The 13,653-nt window shown below is 44.8% G+C and overlaps 1 long non-coding RNA gene across 1 annotated transcript in view; it reads right to left on the reverse strand.

Annotated features, from left to right (window-relative positions):
* Positions 1-12,833, reverse strand: part of LOC141107446 (uncharacterized) — a 72,386-nt gene extending 59,553 nt beyond the window's left edge. Inside the window, exons 1-2 of the long non-coding RNA XR_012235909.1 lie at positions 12,791-12,833; positions 4,397-4,456 (exon numbers count right to left, since the gene is read on the reverse strand). This is a non-coding gene — a long non-coding RNA (uncharacterized lncRNA). The remainder of the gene's footprint in view (positions 1-4,396; positions 4,457-12,790) is intronic.
* Positions 12,834-13,653: the final 820 nt, after the last annotated feature.

The raw sequence follows: 13,653 nt of genomic DNA on the forward strand, positions 1-13,653 counted from the left end.
CCCATAAAGTGCACCAGTCACCATCAGAGACTGCCATCAGTGACTGTCACCCGTCACCCACAAGTGACCGTCGCACGTCACCTGCTACCCACCAGTGACCGTCACACGTCACCTGTCGCCCATCAGTGACCGTCACCTGTCACCCATCACCTGTCGCCCATCAGTGACTGTCATTTATCACCTGTCGTACAGCCCATCAGAAAAAATGTCCAAAAGATTCTATACAAGTGAGGAGGTGTTCCAGATCCTCTCCATGACTGATGGAGGCAGCAGGGAGTTCTCATCAGATTCAAATGCCAATTCCGGTTGGGATTTAAATTCAGCATTTGAACCGATCGATAGTAGTGGATCGGCAAACGAATCAGAGGAAGAATGGATCCATCCTAAAAGAGCACGGCGCTCTGGAAACCAGGCAGCCACCAGCAATATACCCCAGGATCAAATTTCCAGGCCCAGTACCAGCGCTGCTGCCATCGATAGACCCCAAAACCAAAAGCCCAGTACCAGAGGTGCCGCCAGCGAAAGGCCACAAGAAATGCCCAGTACCAGCACTGCCGCAGCATCACGCCCAAATGCCAGCACAGGAACTCCAACTACCAGCACTGGAGTGCCACGTCCCCCAAGAGCCAGGGCCGCTACATATCTCCCAGATGGTCTTGCCAATCCAACATGGCTGCCTTCCAACTCAGGATCAGCAAGAATTCCCCCTTTCACAGGTGTGCAGGCCAATACCCAAAATTTTTCTGAAATTGATTGTTTTCATTTATTTTTGCCCAACACTTTGCTGCAACTCATCGTGGACCAGACCAATTTATATGCCCAGCAGCATATTGCCAACAACCCCCAATCTTCATACACCCGTCCATTTGAGTGGAAGGATTTGACTCTGGAGGACTTCAAAGTGTTTATGGGCCTCACCATAAACATGGGGCTTACAAAAAAAAAAGATGAAGGACATGCCTATTGGTCCACCCACCCCATGCCCATTTAATCTTCCGTAATGTCCAGGTCCCGATACGAGATGATAATGCGCTTTCTTCATTTCAGTGACAACACCCAGTGCCCTCCCCGCAATCATCCAAATTAAGATAAATTATATAAAATTCGCCCACTCATTCATTTTTTTTCCCAACGATTTGCAGAACTCTATGTCCCCAATAAGCATATATGTGTAGATGTGTCCCTGGTACCCTTTTCCGGCCGGCTAGGAATAAAACAATACATTCCTAGCAAAAGGGCCAAATACAGAGTGAAATTTTATAAGTTTTGCGAGAGAGTCACGGGATATCTGTATGCGTTCCGTATATACGAAGGAAGAGATTCCCAGCTCCAGCTCCCTGAGTGCCCGGCCTACATGGGCACAACTGGTAAAATTGTATGGGACCTGGCATACCCACTGCTGAAGAAAGGTTACCACATATACCTGAATAACTTCTACACCAGCCTGCTCCTTTTCAAACACCTATACCTGGCAAAAACCCTGGCCTGTTTAACCTCCAGAAAGAATAGGAAGGGCTTCCCACAAGCCATAGTAAATAAGAAAATGCGAAGGGGAGAAAGAGAAACTTTGAGATGCAACGAAGTGCTGGCCTTAAGGTGGAAGGATACCAGGAATGTGTACATAATGTCCATCATCCATGACAACACTACAGTTGAAGTTCAGAGAAGACGAGGTGCCATTGTAAAACCAAAATGTGTACAAGATTACAATCTGTACATGGGGGGGTGGATTTCAACGACCAAATGCTTCAGCCCTTTTTAGCAATAAGGAGGTCCCATTTCTGGTGCAAGAAAGTAGCACTCTATTTAATTCATTTGGCCATTTATAATGCCTACATAATTTACACCAAATCCACCGAAAGCCCTGCCCACTTCCTAAAATTCATAGAAGTTGTCACGTCCCTCATCTACCATGAAAGACCCCCCCCAGAAAACCTTCCCTCTGATGCTGTTAGCCGACTTCATGAACGCCACTTCCCGGACCACATTCCACCATCTGAAGCAGGCCGAAGATGCCAAAAAAGATGTTGAGTAGGCAGCAATAAAGGATTTCGAAGAGATACCAGCTACCATTGTCCCCAGTGTCCCTCCGAACTCGGCCTTTGCATTGGTGAATGCTTCAGACTATATCACACATCCCTAAAATATTAGCCCATATTCTTAACCATTTCCCCATTTTCATCATCTGTGCTGACCATTTCCCATGCTTCCTCAAATAACCATGCCACTGCCTTCTACGTGAACTGACCCTGGCCTGTTTTTTGACTATGCCTCTGCCAACCGTTTGGACTGCTTACATGTGAACTGACCCTGGCCTGTTTTACCAACTACGCTTCTGCCTACTGCTTGGACTGCTTCCATGTGAACTGACCCTGGCCTGTTTTATCAACTACGCTTCTGCCTACCGCTTGGACTGCTTGCACGTCATCTGACCCTGGCCTGTTTTATGGACTATGCTTTTGCCTACCGCTTGGACTGATCTGTTTCCCTGCTACTGTAGGACACAGGGGTCTCACATGTGAGGGGCTCCAGAAATGTTTTTCCGGATGGAGAAAACAATTTTTTTTTTTTTGTCTCTGGGTTTTGTAATTTCCGGATTAGGGTCTGGAGTCCGCAGGCTTCATAGAGATTTGGGTGGGTCGAAGCCTCTACCCCTGTACACAGATCTTACCTGATTGCGGCCCTCAGCCTGCTGCTGACTTAATGACGCCATCCCCCTGCCTGCAGCATAAACTGACCACACCTCTGTTTGCTACCTGGACCATGGAAATAATTAGCTAGAGGCAGTATGTTTATGAAGGGCTGGAGAGCGGTACGATAATGAGTGCAGGGAGGTAATGTTGTACCAGGACCAATATTATGGCTGTGCTGGCTGTCTCTGCCTGGACAATTTCTAGGGACAAATGCTTTGGCTGTGCTGACGATATCCTTGTGCTGACTATAGACAATATTCCTGCCTGCTGCCTGGATAATTACTATTGTTGCTAAGCACATCCCTGGCTGCTGCCTGCACCAATTCTCTCCTCTGGGGACACTACTAAAACCACAGGTAATACTTTTTTTTTTACCCTTTCCTCAATAGAATTTATTTTGGAGTGTAATTTTTGGTATGTAAATGCTATGTGTTAGAAATATAAGGGCCTTCAAAAATAATAGGTTGTCAGGAAATTAGATGTGTAATTTATGCTTGTAGAACGCCTGAAGGTGCTACTTCACTGGCGGGCCTCTGTATGTGGTCAGGCTGTGTAAAAGTCTCACATATTTATTTATTTAAGGTATTTATATAGCGCCGTCAATTTACGCAGCGCTTTACATATACATTGTACATTCACATCAGGCCCTACCCTCAAGGAGCTTACAATCTAAGGTCCCTAACTCACATTCATACATACTAGGGACAATTTAGACAGGATCCAATCAACCTACCAGCATGTCTTTGGAGTGTGGGAGGAAACCGGAGTACCCAGAGGAAACCCACGCAGGCACAGGGAGAACATGCAAACTCCAGGCAGGTAGTGTCATATGTGGTATCGCCATACTCAGGAGTAGCAGAATGTATTTTGGGGTGTCATTTTTGCTATGTACATGCTATGTGTTGGAAATATCTTAAAAATGGACAACTTTGTGGAAAAAAAATGCGTTTTCATTTTTTTTCCACATTTTCTAAAAACTTCTGGAAAAAAATGAACAGTTCAAAAGACTCATTATGCCTCATAGATTATACATCGGGATGTCTGCTTTCCAAAATGGGGTCATTTTGTGGGTATTTGTACTTTCCTGGCTTGTTAGTGTCTCAAGAAATGAAAATGTCTTCAGTACACCTGTGATCAGGTGTGATCAATTTTCAATGATTTGCACCATAGCTTGTAGACTCTATAACTTTCACAAAAACCAAATAATATATACTAATTTGGGTTATTTTTACCAAAGATATGTAGCCGTATAAATTTTGGCCAAAATTTATGAAGAAATATTACTAATTTGTAAAATTTTATGACAAAAACAAAGAAAAAGGCATTTTTTCACCAAATTTTCAGTCTTTTTTTTATTTATAGCACATTTATAGCACAAAAAATACACAAAAAATAAAATTCCCAGCAGTGATTAAATACCACCAAAAGAGAGCTCTATTTGTGTGAAAAAAAGGACGCAAATTTCATTTGGGTACAGTGTTGCAGTAATTTCGAGTAATTTGAGTAATTGTCATTCAAAGTGTGAGAGTGCTGACAGCTGCAAATTGGTCTGGGCAGGAAGGGGGTAAAAGTGCCCTGTAGGCAAGTGGTTATAGAATGAGGGTAGGGGGAACGCAATAGCGCCCCCTACCTATGAGATTAGGGACAAGTCAATAACAGTTTAATACATCATTTAAATTTCAGTTATTTTATTGGTCACTTACCTGTCAGCTGACTTTTAAACCTCTAGAAATTTCTACAGTTGATCAGGTGATCCAACGAACCTATAAAAACAAAGAAGAGGTTATAAAAGCATCCAAACCAACGAATTTTACTCAGAACAATGGCTGCAGCAGAAGAAAAAGGCACCCCTCCCTCCCTTTGTCGCGGTCCCCCCCCCCCTTTTTTTGTTTTGTACATTCCTTTATTACAAGGGACAGTGGTTTTGTCATTGTTTGGTTGGTTCGAGCTCTTAAAGCTGAACCATTGGTATTTATAATCTATGAATGGTTATAAATGTTATATCGTCAAAGTAAAATGTATTGGTAATTATTATTGGTTATATGTATCGTCATAACAGTAATAAAGGGCCGCGGCCATTCATACCACATAATAAGTCTATTGGTTTTATTATATTTTAAAGTGTAAGTTGAATAATATTTGGCCTCTGATCCCATATTTAACCTCCTCCCACTCGCTCTATAGCCGAATGATGGCTACAGCGCAGGCCTTAATTGCCGGGACGGCCTCAATAGGTGTGAGCTACCTGCGCGCCCTCCTGAGGAGCGCACACTGTGATCAGCGAGTCAAGGAGACTCGACTGATCCCGTCCCCTTACTACGTGATCAGCTGTCAGCCAATGACAGCTGATCACATGATGTAAGCAGATCAGTAATCAGCTTTTTTTTTTTTTCCTCTCATGCTCACCGGGCTTCTGACAGAGGGACATCGGTCTCAAACAGGGAGAGGCAGTGCTGCTATGCAGTGCCCTCCAGTGCCACCTGCCAGTGCCACCTACAGGTGCATATCGGTGCTGCATAGAAGTGCCACATATCAATGCCCACCAGTGCTACCTTTCAGTGCTGCCAACCAGTGCCCATCAGTGCCTCATCATCAGTGCTGCCTATCAGTGTCACCTACCAGTGCCACCTCATCAGTGCCCATCAATGCCGCCTTATCAGTGCTAATCAATGCAGCATATCAGTGTCACCTACCAGTGCCATCCATCAGTGCCACCTATCACTGCCACCCACCAGTGCTGCCTCATCAGCGTACATCAATGAAGGAGAAAAATGACCCGATTTAAACATTTTATAACAAAACTATGAAACTGTTTTATTTTATTTTTTTTGAAAATTTTTGGACTTTTTTCATTTTTTTATAGCAAAAAATAAAACACCCAGCAGTGATTAAATACCACCAAAAGAAACCTCTATTTGTGTGAAAAAAATGATAAAACTGTAATTTGGGTACAGTGTTACATGACTGCGCAATTGTCATTCAAACTGTGAGAGGGCTGAAAGCTGAAAATTGGCCTGGGCATCAGTGTGACAAGAATACTTTATTTAGGAAGGGGCATTCAAAATATAAAATGAACTTAGTCTTCCTAACCAACCTCTCATTACTCCATTATATACATGTGATAAAAACGTTGTTTCCTCCATTGAATGTCATCTGTCTGTCCATGCTGCCCCTTGACCCAACCTAAAACTCACCACATGGTATGACATCATTGACAACTAAAGCCGGCCATAGACGCTTCGAATCTCGGCCAGTTCAGCGGGGACAAGATTTGAACCATGTATGGGCCCCTGATGACATCAGCCTTTGACAAAATGCATAGGGAGGGACATGTGACGTGTGATGTCAGCACGAGGGACACCACAGTGATTTTGCTGGTTTGGGATTTGTGCATTTGTTTCTCTGTACGTGTGAGTTTATTACTTTGCTATGTAATGCTATGCAAGGACACACAGAAAACAATGTTTTTTTTCTATGGGCTCTGGTCACACATGGACGCAGCCTTTGGGTGATCTGTGCTGTTCTTACCCAGATATAAGATTGAATTTGGACTATGTATTGGTACCTCATCCATGATTAACATTTAAAGGAACAAAAAAAACTTAATGGACTTTACTGGTACCAGAGTGGGACAGAAACACAAAATTTAATAAAAAATTTATATTTATTACAATTAATCAAAAGCAAACAAATGAATAAGCTCCTCCTCCCTACGCCCTGACGTCACCGCTGAGTCCCGGAAGCATACGGGCTTTGTGCAAGCCGGCCGGCTAATCATTTACATGCGTTTTAACTCTTCTTTGATGTAAGTTGCCACCTGTTTTTATACTTCAATAACAGGTTTACACTATGTGGAGTCTTCTTGTTTTCTTGGTATAATACTGGTTCCTGTTGATCCTGTCTGCTGACCATCTTTGCTGACACTTTGGAGACCAGGGTTTGCCAGTGGGATCCCGGGCTGGGGTTGCAGCCATTCGCTTTGTGTGGTCCCCAGTAACAAGGGACCAACACTTTCTGGTAAGCAGCAGTATCTCTCAGTGGAGGAGGAGACTCTCATATTGCACTAGTCACTTTGGTGTGAACGTTCACCATTTCATCACTGTGGATTCACCTTCACTATTGGAATTTTTGATGTTCACCCATACAGACTGTGTTTATTTATGGACTGATTTTGTATCATTTCAAATCAACATTTTTATATATTTTTTCACTTGCACATTTGGTACTTAATCACGTTATGGGTTATCAGATACACCTATTGTAATTTGCAGTTTTCAATATGGATTATTATATATTGGGTTGTTTGTTATTCACTTAATCTTTGTTTGCTTTTCATTTTTGCAAATTTCATTGCTTAGCGCGACTTTTTACTTTATCTTTACATATGTTTGGTGTAGTATAACACTTTCAGTCGCAGCTTTTTGTATGTTTTTTCCCTTATAGCGCAGTATTTTTTATATCCATTACAATTAATCACTTGAATACCGGGCACTTTCCCCCTTCCTGCCCAGGACAATTTTCAGGTTTCAGCGCTGTCACACTTTGAATGATAATTACGCGGTCATACAACACTGTACACATATGAATTTTTATCATTTTCTTCCCACAAATAGAGATTTCTTTTGGTGGTATTTGATCACCTCTGCGGTTTTTATTTTTTGCGCTATAAACAAAAAAAGACCGACAATTTCAGAAAAAAAAAAAAACGATGGGCACTGATAGATGGCACTGGATAGGCATCACTGATGAGGAGCTACTGACAGGCATAACTGAGTGGCATCTGAAGGGCACTGACAGGCATTACTGATGGGGTACTGATTGGCACATTTATGGGCACTGGCAGGCGTTTATTATGGGGCACAGGCTGGCAGCTGATAGGCACTTATTGGAACCTCTGATGGGGGCTGCACTAATCAATGTGCTGATTATCAGCGCAGACCCCCCTCTGACAGGGAGAGCCGCGATCGTCTCTCCCTGTCAGCGGGAACCGAGGAATGCCCTTTACCGGCACTTCCTGGTTCACACGATCATCAGCTTTGATTGGTCACAGCTGATCACGTGGTAAGAAGTCTCCGTCAGAGACCTCAGATCACAATCGGAGTTGTGGTGTCAGACTGACACACCGCACCTCCGATCACCACGCTGCGCTCCCCCAGCTTGTTATCCTGACCACGTCATATGACGTCCAATCAGGATAACTAAACCACTTTGCCACCATCATATTGCTATATGGCGGGCGGCAAGCGGTTAAAATATATTTGTATTAAATAATCTGTATATACAAACGCCTTTGTTATTAATGACATTCACTGTGGCAATGATGAAATAAAACTAGACAAGGGTGAGCTGCCCTGAGCACCAAATGCCATTTGTCTAAAAAAAAAAAAAAAAAAGGTGGGTGTATGAGAATAGATATGACTGTAAGATGAGGTCTCTCTCTCAGATATGCGATACGGGTACACTCATCCATGTGGACACAAATCACCACTGATAGACGAGCCCCATATATCACCATATCCACACAAAAATCCTTCTCTCTTCATCAAGAAAAAAATTAAGTCTGCAGAAATTGTCATCATAACACTCAAGGACGCAGATCACCATGGCGATGATAAGAGGGTGGGGCCTGGCGAGGACGCAGATCACCATGGCGATGATAAGAGGGTGGGGCCTGGCGAGGACGCAGATCACCATGGCGCTGATAAGAGGGTGGGGCCTGGCGAGGACACAGATCACCATGGCGATGATAAGAGGGTGGGGCCTGGCGAGGACGCAGATCACCATGGTGATGATAAGAGGGTGGGGCCTGGCGAGGACGCAGATCACCATGGCGATGATAAGAGGGTGGGGCCTGGCGAGGACGCAGATCACCATGGCGATGATAAGAGGGTGGGGCCTGGCGAGGACGCAGATCACCATGGCGATGATAAGAGGGTGGGGCCTGGCGAGGACGCAGATCACCATGGCGCTGATAAGAGGGTGGGGCCTGGCGAGGACACAGATCACCATGGCGATGATAAGAGGGTGGGGCCTGGCGAGGACGCAGATCACCATGGCGATGATAAGAGGGTGGGGCCTGGCGAGGACGCAGATCACCATGGCGATGATAAGAGGGTGGGGCCTGGCGAGGACGCAGATCACCATGGCGATGATAAGAGGGTGGGGCCTGGCGAGGACGCAGATCACCATGGCGATGATAAGAGGGTGGGGCCTGGCGAGGACGCAGATCACCATGGCGCTGATAAGAGGGTGGGGCCTGGCGAGGACGCAGATCACCTTGGTGATGATAAGAGGGTGGGGCCTGGCGAGGACGCAGATCACCATGGCGATGATAAGAGGGTGGGGCCTGGCGAGGACGCAGATCACCATGGCGATGATAAGAGGGTGGGGCCTGGCGAGGACGCAGATCACCATGGCGATGATAAGAGGGTGGGGCCTGGCGATTTTGAAAGCGTTGCCTATGGAGATTTTTAAGTACGGAAGTTTGGCGCCATTCCACAAGTGTGCACAATTCCTGCAAAAAATTCCTGCACAAATACCGTGTGACATAAATTGCAACAACCGCCATTTTATTCTCTAGGGTTTCTGCTAAATTTATATATACACACTGTTTGGGGGTTCTGAGTAATGATTTATGAGATAATTTAATAGAGATGTACTAGAATTGGTTAAAAAGCACAATAAATACATGCCGCAGCCGTGCCAATTCTCGCCCATTATATTAATGAGGACACATGCAAACCACAAGACGAATGCTTGGCTCTCAGCGGTTGCAGCGTAGTCCCAATTATGTAAAATTTCCATTCAGCAGCAAAAAAAAAAAAAAACGCCTGTCAGCTGCTGTTATACCATGCTCTGAAAGGCAATCCATCATGGATCGCTTTTCAGAAGGCAGTAAGCACTGCTGTCTGTCTGGAAAAACCAGAAGGCCTCATTGACATGCATCATGAAAGCATTCGCCCATGGAGGGCTGCGTTTACCCCCCATGGGGAGTCACAGGTGTTCATGGACGCCCCAATCATGTCAATTGGGAAGCAGTGGCTGCACAGACACAGACGCAGCTCCCAATCTGACATCCACCCCAAAAACAAACCATCTGCATTCCGGGACATGCGTCTCTCTCATCAATGGGACTGCCTGTATGGGGATGCATGGAACACCTGTGCAGGTAAGTACAGCCTTGTGTGCTTTACTACACTCCATGTGACTGAGGCCTACAACTCCAATCATCACACCAGGCCTTTTCTGCAACTTTTTGTTTACAAATTTAAATCATTTTTTTTTTTTGCTAGAAAATTACTTAGAACCCCCAAATATTATTATTATTATTTTTTTTTTTTTAACAGAGACCCTAGAGAATAAAATGGCTATCATTGTGATAATGTATGTCACACAGTATTTGTGCAGTGGGATTTTAAATGCAATTTATTTGGGAAAAAAAAACGCATTTTAACCACTTAAGGACCAGGCCTATTTCAGACATCTCTTGTTTACGAGTTAAAATCTGTATTTTTTGCTAGAAAATTACTTAGAACCCCCAAACATTATATATAATATATATATATATATATATATATATATATATATATATATATATATTAGCAAAGACTTTGGGGAATAAAATGGCGGTTGTTGCAATATTTTATGTCACACGGCATTTGCGCAGTGGTCATTACACTTTTTTTTTTTTTTAAATACACTTCACTAAATATAAAAAAATAAAATAAACAGTAAAGTTAGCGGAATTTTTTGTATATTGTGAAAGATGATGTTACGCCATGTAAATAGATACCTAAAATGTTACAGTTTAAAATTGCGCACACTTGTGAAAATGCGACAAACTACGGTACTTAAAAATCTCCATAGGAAATGATTTATTTATTTAATGGTTACCAGTTTAGCGTTACAGAGGAAGTCGTTTTCTAGAATTATTGCTCTCGCTCTAACGATCGCAGCGATACCTCACTTGTGTGATTTGAACACTGTTTACATTTGCGGCAGCCACTTATGTAGGCGTTTCATTGGTGCGCGAGCACGCAGGGACGGGGGCGCTTTAAAACATTTTTTTTCTCTATTATTTTTATTTTTTTACACTGTCTCTTAAAAAAAAAATAAAATAAATCTGATCACTTTTATTGCTGTCACAAGGAATGTAAACATCAATTGTGACAGTAATAGGCAGTGACAGGTCCTCTTTATGGAGGGATCAGGACTCTAAAAGACCCCAAATCCCTGCTTTATATTTAAAGCGAAGCTCCGCCGAAATTTTTTTTTTTTTAAAAGTCAGCAGCTACAAATACTGCAGCTGCTGACTTTTAAAACATGGACCTTACCTGTCCAGGGCGCCCGCGATGTCGGCACTCGAGGCCGAAACGTCTCTCGGTCCTCGGGTGCTGCCGCCTCCATCTTCGTTAAGGGAATCAGGAAGTGAAGCCCTGCGGCTTTACTTCCCGGTTCCCTACTGCGCATGCGCGAGTTGCGCAGCGCAATACGGCTGGTCCCTGCTGTCTCTGGGACCCGTGTGTTTCCCAGCAGACAGCGGGGGGGGGGGGTGGGGGGGCACAGGAAGTGGCGTGAATAACCACAGATTCTGCGGCTATCTATGCCAGAAGTGGGTACAGATACCTGTAATATACGCCACCATCATATTGTTATATAGCGGGCGGCAAGCGGTTAGAATATATTTGTATTAAATAATCTGTATATACAAACGCCTTTGTTATTAATGACATTCACTGTGGCAATGATGAAATAAAACTAGACAAGGGTGAGCTGCCCTCCGCACCAAATGCCATTTGTCTAAAAAAAAAAAAAAAAAAAAAAAAAAAAGGTGGGTGTATGAGAATAGATATGGCTGTAAGATGAGGTCTCTCTCTCAGATATGCGATACGGGTACACTCATCCATGTGGACACAAATCACCACTGATAGACGAGCCCCATATATCACCATATCCACACAAAAATCCTTCTCTCCTCATCAAGAAAAAAATTAAGTCTGCAGAAATTGTCATCATAACACCCAAGGACGCAGATCACCATGGCGATAAGAGGGTGGGGCCTGGCGAGGACGCAGATCACCATGGCGATAAGAGGGTGGGGCCTGGCGAGGACGCAGATCACCATGGCGATAAGAGGGTGGGGCCTGGCGAGGACGCAGATCACCTTGGCGATGATAAGAGGGTGGGGCCTGGCGAGGACACAGATCACCTTGGTGATAAGAGGGTGGGGCCTGGCGAGGACGCAGATCACCTTGGTGATAAGAGGGTGGGGCCTGGCGCGGACGCAGATCACCATGGCGATGATAAGAGGGTGGGGCCTGGCGAGGACGCAGATCACCATGGCGATAAGAGGGTGGGGCCTGGCGAGGACGCAGATCACCATGGCGATAAGAGGGTGGGGCCTGGCGAGGACCCAGATCCCCATGGCGATAAGAGGGTGGGGCCTGGCGAGGACACAGATCACCATGGCGATGATAAGAGGGTGGGGCCTGGCGAGGACGCAGATCACCATGGCGATGATAAGAGGGTGGGGCCTGGCGAGGACGCAGATCACCATGGCGATGATAAGAGGGTGGGGCCTGGCGAGGACGCAGATCACCTTGGCGATGATAAGAGGGGGGGGCCTGGCGAGGACGCAGATTACTATGGTGATAAGAGGGTGGGGCCTGGCGAGGACACAGATCACCTTGGCGATGATAAGAGGGTGGGGCCTGGCGAGGACGCAGATCACCTTGGCGATGATAAGAGGGTGGGGCCTGGCGCGGACGCAGATCACCTTGGCGATAAGAGGGTGGGGCCTGGCGAGGACGCAGATTACTATGGCGATAAGAGGGTGTGGCCTGGCGAGGACACAGATCACCATGGCGATGATAAGACGTCTCATCTTCCTGATCATAGATTACTATCAGATCTTTCCTCCTCTGCCTCCCATACATCTAACAATCCTCAATCCGCTTTATATCTCCGCCATCCTCGATAGTACATCCCTATCAGAGAGATCATCTGTCTTCCATCACCTTCCTCTATCCTATCCCTCCATTATTTCTCCTCTATTTCCACACATAGTCCTATAATCCTCCATCTAAAGAGCGCCACACCTTCTCCCATCAGTCCATTTCCCTCCACGTCTCTGCAAACTCTACTTCCGCTCCCAGCATCCCCTGCGACTCCTCTCATCCACTACAGCATTATGGGCGATGTGTCCTTAGTTAGGGCTCCGCCGCCGGCGGCCATTTTGCGGTAGACCAAATGAATTAAATGAATAGGAAATTTACCAAACGCTAGAGAACAAACGTTTTTCACGTTTTTAGTCTCCAACCTGGGCGCCGCCATTTTATGAACCAGGAAAAACGTCTTTATAATATGTATATGTAATATAGTTGTATGTTTATATTAAAATCTGCTTTAGAATAAAGTTTAAAAAAAAAAACAAATAAATAAACAGCAAACAGTGATTGATATTGGAAGTGGGGAGTTGAATAGCAATGTGTAAAGCAGATATAAAATGGTCAGTGGTAAGCGTATAATGTTGGTGTATGAAATATAGACGTGGTGATGTCACACTCACCACCTATGAGAAGTGTCTTCTGCAGATATGCCCAAACTGGGGCTCATTCACACCATGTCTGTTTACATCCATTATTCTGCACACAATCATCACCATGGTAACTGGATTCATGGCCGCCCTCACACCACAACACCGCCTCATTACCTTTGTAAAAACAGAAGGCGCTGTCCCCCACTTCAGGTTGTAGATGCGCCCCCAGTGATAATTTCACTCTGTGGTGCTCCCCATCCTCCATCTTCACAAAAAACACCCCATCAACCACTTCCCGCCCGTATGATGTCATGTGACGTCCTCCATCTTCTCATAAACACCCCATCAATCACTTCCACAACAATGGAACACAATTGATAAATAAAATGAAAAGGACAGAGTAAAAATCTAAAAAAATAAAAT

This window comes from Aquarana catesbeiana, linkage group LG09, assembly GCF_042186555.1.
Source record: "Aquarana catesbeiana isolate 2022-GZ linkage group LG09, ASM4218655v1, whole genome shotgun sequence".
Classification (NCBI taxonomy): domain Eukaryota; kingdom Metazoa; phylum Chordata; class Amphibia; order Anura; family Ranidae; genus Aquarana; species Aquarana catesbeiana.